The sequence below is a fragment of the Pocillopora verrucosa genome, chromosome 2 (genome assembly GCF_036669915.1).
Source record: "Pocillopora verrucosa isolate sample1 chromosome 2, ASM3666991v2, whole genome shotgun sequence".
NCBI classification, from domain to species: Eukaryota; Metazoa; Cnidaria; class Anthozoa; order Scleractinia; family Pocilloporidae; genus Pocillopora; species Pocillopora verrucosa.
The window spans coordinates 8,323,286-8,329,892 of record NC_089313.1 but is presented as its reverse complement, the minus strand read 5'-3'; positions in this window follow the sequence as shown (position 1 = coordinate 8,329,892).

Sequence of the window (6,607 nt, the reverse complement as noted above, 5' to 3'; positions counted from 1 at the left end):
ATCACTATGAAGACGTAATACAACTGATACACCTACACTACATAGGATTAACAATGTCTGTTGCGCTGTTGCGAGAAGGAGGAAAATATTACCGCAAGTGTAAACTCTTTAAGAGTTTCAGAGACGTTTCAGAGATGTCTATCTTCGGCAGTCACAAAAAATTGACCCCCACTTAAATTCACTGGGAAAAATTACAAACTCCTTGTTGAAAAAATTGGAATTCATTTGACCGATACGCCGGTTGTTTCAATTTTGCTTTTTCCTCGCGTTGTTATAAAACAGTTCATAAATTGACCAATAAATAAAATATTTTGAACTACCGTTCGGAATTTGCCTTTTCTTTTCTGCGTGCAAATCAAGGGTAGCCAAAGTTTTTAAAACATTTGACAAGAATTCCATGGGGTTCACCTCGATAATTTTCGTCGGTCAGAGCCAAGACGCGCCAAGCTGCGCCAAGCTAAGCGACATCGCCCTCGAGTAAAATAATTTTCCAAAGAATAAATGTGGCGTGCGTGAAGAAACGCACGTTTTTTTTCATTATTGTGATCAAAGCCCAATGATGTACCTAAATGGGTAGTTACAGTATCAAACCATTGATTATGACAGGGTAAGCTAAATTTTTCTGTCGAGGTCGACCTGACTTCACATTAAAAGCGTTTTTGACGGAACAAACAAGTGAGCATCACCGCACGAACTGAGAAAGTAAAAACTTGTATTTATCTCCCACACGTTTCGTCTGACAAGAGTAGACTTCATCAAGGATTTTTTCTAGTAGGGCAAATAAGCTTGCTCATATACAAATAGTAAATAAGTTGTCTCTTTACTATTGAAGCCAGTGGATAGAATTCGCTAGGTGCGCCCACGGTGTGATATATGCGTGATATTTTCCAGACGTTACATGTACGAGTACGTGATCCCTTTGAGGGTCACAGATTTAGTGTAAATATTTGACCCTCAACATCACGTAATGTCTCTAGTTTACAGAGGTCTTAGAACGTTTCATTACATGGATTTGCCTTCTGCGGGTAGAAGGCTAAAAGCGAATTTCTCAGGTGTAATTGCCTTTGATTTCTCAATTGGTGTTGTCGCAAACACAGTTTTTGGGAGTCACGAAACAAAAAAACTTATCAGGACCTAGTTTCATGTTCTAATGGAAATAGATAGCAAATAAAAACACATTCCCTTGAGAAAAAAAGTTATAACAGGGGTTCTCTGAATCAAATAGTGGAAGAAAAGGGATTAAGTTCTGGTCAATATTGACTTTTCACAGCCTACTTCCAAATCTGAGGGAATGCGCTAAAGGAATAAAAAGACATAAATGTGTGACAATGCAAGGCAGAGAATAAAAATACAAATAAAGAAAAAGAAGCAAACGTAGGTACCCGTGTTGCAGCGTGCAGATATCTTTTAAGCCAGACCTACACACCTAAGCCCGACACCACCCAAAGAAACTCGAAAGAGTGCTGTATATGAACTGGCACGCACGTGCACGCAGGAAAGGCCATGACAATCGGCGAAAATAATAGCAAATGTAGATGATATTTGCAGTCAAAAAAACAGGAAAATAAGATAACAGAAGGATTAAGAACTTTCTAGAAGTGTCTTCTTGAAAAAAAAGAGATCAACAATTTTTACTTCTCATGAAAGGTCACGCAGGCACGCTACAAATACTACTTCTACGTGGAATTTCTTGATGGTGGAAAGAGGAAAAAACATTTTCCAGTCCAATGAATTTTATGGGGCTATTGATATTTCCTATCAAATAAGGGGGGCAGAGTTTCCTGTCAGAAAAGCCGAAGTTGTTACACACAGGAACTTGTACTTCAACAAGCACGCGACATGACTTTAAAATCTCCTATCCTGTTGCAGTTTCCTTATTATTTGTGCGATAATGATAATAGACGATTAAATTATAGACTAATGAATGTTTTGTTCTGTAACAAGAGCCCTATTTCCTGATCTTAGGAAATCTCCAAAGTAATAAACGACAAGAGAAAGAAACGCTACGATTTTCTCTTCGATTTTTCGCCCACATGCACCTCTCTAAACGTGAACTTTTCCATTCCTACAAAAAATCTCAAAAGTTTTTCACATTTTTCACTTTTCTTGATCAATCATCTTGTATAAAGAGCCAAAAAATGTAGGTTTATTTGGTCAAGCGACCGCCTAAAGCAAGAATTGCGTGACAGGTGTAGTTGAGAGAAACTTGTCACAGTCGTAGATTTTAAAAGGCATCCAAGACAAAAATACGGTAGCGCCCAAAGATTTTTTTGATGATTTTCAGAGATGAAATGATGGGTTATAAAGGGGAATCAAGATTAGTGTTGTAGCTTTCTGGCAAGGGGAGATATATGACCTCAAAGTTTTCAAATATTTGGATGAATCGAAAAGTCTAAAAACACAGTCGTTTCTTTGCCTCTGTTGATTGACAAGCCGTCAATCAAATCATAGTTAGTAGCTCTACTAACTATGATCAAATTGACTGATACTTGTGGCGAACATTAACTAAGGATGGAAAAATATGTGTGCAAATCCTCAGAGTAATTGGCTAAATACCATCGCAGTGAGAGCTTCATACATTTTACCTATTTTGAAGCGATTTCCTTGGTGAAAACCAAGAAAAACCGGGGGGGGGGGTGGTCTATCTCCCCCAGGAAAAAAACCAAAACAGAAACTGGTTAGTCTTTTTGAGTTTTGAGGTAGACCCTTTAAACTGGCAAAGTTTCATTGAAATCGGTGAGATGGCATGTAGCACGACTGCCCGGTGCTCTCGTGGACAGGCTCTCAACAAGTTGTCTGCATTCTATTATTGGTGGTATATATCTGGACCCTCATGGCCAGGGAAAGGCCTATGATTTTCCTTTAAAGATGAAAGCTTACCTTGGAAACTCACTATAGCATTTCGTTGTGCAAGCCAGGGAACTTCTTCAAGCACCAAAAATGCCCCTTGAGATGGTATCTCTCACAATTAATACTAAAGCATGCATTGAAGAATATTTACCAACTTAACTTTTAGCTAATTAATAATTTTTGTAACACCAACGAGGCATTGATATTTGGTTGATAGAGGTACTTTTAAAGAAGGATATATAGTTTTTACATTTGAATGTATTTAACACATAATACAACATGCTTGTTATCAACAACATTAAATAATGTTTTTATATGAAACTGAATGTGCTCAGAGGTGCTTTTAAGTTACCATTTTGATTGATATTTATTTCTCCTGGTTTTCAGCTTTTGAGAGGTAGCAGAATTTGAAGTGAATACAAGTCAAAGAGATATAAAAGTCAAGCCAAATAGAAGTTGTGCAGCAATGCCTCCCCTGTTGCTAGTGAAGGAGAGAAATAAGTTAGGTTTTGTTCATTTTGCAGAGTCCTTTCTTCCTCTGTATTTCTTTGCAAATCCCTCATTTCATGTATCAGCTTTTGCGTTTCTTCCTCTAGATCATTAAAATTTTTCTTTCAGTCTGAAAGCTCATCTCTTGTGAGATGAAGGTCCCTTTCCACTCCCTCAACAGACACTAGTTCACTGTATAGAATGCTTAAAGTGAGATATTTTGACTAAACCTGTTCCCTTTTTCTTCCTTTGATTTGCCCATATTTGCTTGCCACAACTCTTGCTTCTCTTTCTAGCTTGCCTTGGATAGGGTAGCCTGTCTCTCAACTAACTCTAAACCATGATCTGGAAACCGTGGCATTAAGAAATTCAATATAATCATATCCAACCTGAACATTTTCATGCCATATCTTTAGTAGTAGGTATGATATATTTACTGCCTGTTTAATATATGATAAAGTTGGATCTGGGACAAAGATTTTCCATTCATAGCTTCTCTGCATGTACCTTGAAATTACATCTGACATTGCTGTAATGTATTTTGGGTTTCTTATATTTTATGTGAAGGAAATCTGCATTTCTAAAATCAAATTTACAAGTGTGTAAATCTAGGCTTTCTATAACAAGTCCCAGTTCCTCGATGTATTAGAACGCACGTGTCTGATGAACGGTTCATTCAAATCTCCAGTTCTTTCAATGGGTATACATTCTGTGCCCACACAGCCGAATAAGCCAGGTTACAAAGTTTGTTTTGGGAGAAAGAAGATGGAAGCCCGTCGTAAAGAAATTTTGCGCAAGACCACGGTGGTTTCTCGAACTCCACACACACTCATATCGGTCCATTTGCAGACGTATTTACAGGATAAAATTTGCCTTTTTTAAGTTCCCTTGGAACTTATTTCCTGCATGGGCAGAAGCCGCGAAATACATTAACAGAAACTGCAACAACAGGAGAATCTTATGTGAGGTCGGGGAAACACTTTTTGTCATAGGACGCCTAACCTTACGACCTTTGATTGAGGATATCTCAGACAAATCTCAGACACTTGAACGAGTTACACTGGAGCAAAAACACCCTATTTGATACGCATTTGGACCTTACAAGGAAGTTTCGTTGATTTATCTTTTTATATTTTCGAATTTGTCAGATGTTCTGGAAAAAAAATGAGGTCGGGGAAACATGCGCAGCATCTCGAGGTATTTTTATTTTTCAATTTAGTTCATTGTTCCATACATGTTATTGTAACGCTCCAGCCATTTTTAAATACTCCGTTCCCAAGCAGCAAACCACCACTGCCGCCATTTTGTCTGTCATTTCTGGCAATGAATCCAATTAATGAGGAGGAGTCAAAAATACCTTCTGACAATACAAATGCGCAACCAATGGCAAGTTGTTAGCAAGGAAAAAGAAAGGATTTAAAAAACAAAAACAAAGGAACAATGAGGACGGGACACAGTCCGTTGCTAAGGTCTCCGATAATTCCACTACTGTTGCCGCCAAAAATTCGATTGATTGCAAATTCGTGCTCTTCTTTTGTCACAGTTCATTCATGCCTTTTGTTCTGTGCGCATAACTTTCATCAATATTCTGTTACTCTTTCCTGCATAATTCCCTTTTGTTTATGTCCCTTGTATTAGTCTTTACCGCGGATTTTATTCATTCGGATCAACCGTTTAACTATTCGAACCGTCTAACTGTTTATACCTTCTCTGTCGATCGCTTTATGCCGCTTTACGTTGCTTTACGTCGCTTTACATCGTCTTTAATTTGGCAGTTGACCCAGATCTCGTGCGACGTTTGTAAGTGTCTTTTGTTTTCCTTTATTTTTGTTTTCTCGTTTGTTAATTTCTTTACCTTGAATTGTGACAACTATAACTTGTAATCCATTTCTTGCAACCGGTTACGTATTTATTACTGAACTTCGTTTCGTTTAGCCATTTTGGAAGTGAAGTTGGACATGTAACGAGCATTTGTGGCTACAACACTGGTGTACAACCCTATCAATTGGAGCTTCCTTGACAAAGACAAATATATGTTGTAAAAAGCTTGAAAAAGCCGTTGGCCATCCAGCAGTGGTCAAGTTATTCTGTAGGGCCACCTCAAAAGCTATGAAGGCCAACCTCAAAGCTAGCCTGAAGCATTCGCCGGACCAAGTCGTTCTCTATGTCGGCTACAATTGCCTTAAATATAAAAAGTGTTGCAAGATGCTGAATCAATCATAGACAAATCGAAAATTCATCCGACGCCACCTCCACTATATCGAGGCTTACTTCCACACGGGATGAATTCAATAGAGCAGTGAAAGATGTGAATAAACATCTAAAGAGCGACTGCCGTCAGAATGGATGGAAACTTATCCAGCATCTAAAGATAATAGAGAATGGCCTAATCAAGGGAGGACTGCATCTTAGTTATAAAGGTAATCAAAACATTCTCAACAACTTTAATGCGCTCTCCGCAGATTTCCTGCGTGCTCAGTGTATTAAATCCAACAGTGAATCCCGTATACTGAATGAAAGTGGTAGAGAGGGTCCAACATAGGTTTGGCAGGATGCAGGATGAGGCTTAGGAATACGAGATAGGTTAAAGGCGAGATGTGGGATGAAGATAGGAAGGCGAGACCGGGACATACTCCGATTCGAATGCGGGATAGGGGTTGGGACAGGTATAGGCGAGCTCATAAAAAGTATTTCTTTGCTTTAGAAACGGGCTTAATTAATGCTCCCGTGTAAATTGAGGTTGACATGCCTAGATGATTCAGTAGTACGTCAAGTTTTCTCTGTATTAGCTACAAATGTTTACACGAAACACCATGGTATATTCAGTTTTCTCGCCCTCGGAATTTTCTCTCACGAGTATGTCTGAGTGATCATTTGTTTCTGTACGATATTATCAGTTTTTTGAGGATTTCTCTTAGCAATGGTTGTTGCTGTACTAAATGCCACTTGCTTATAGGGAGTTTTTGTAAGGTTTGGAGATTTGAAACTGTTGGATAGTATTGTCGGTTAGCGCAGGAAAGGGCTTGAACTTTTTTACAAATATATTTCTATTATCAAAATACGATGGAACTACAACTGATAGAATTTTCCTAAGATAAGAAAAACGCAAATGTAGTCATGTGGAAAGACAATAAGGAGCTCACCATTCTTCGCTTACGAAATGTCAGCTGAAAGGAATGTTGAAAAATCGTGTACGGTATGGGAACAGGCCCTCTAATCAGCATTATTTATAAATGAATTCATTATAACAATAATAATATTAATAGCA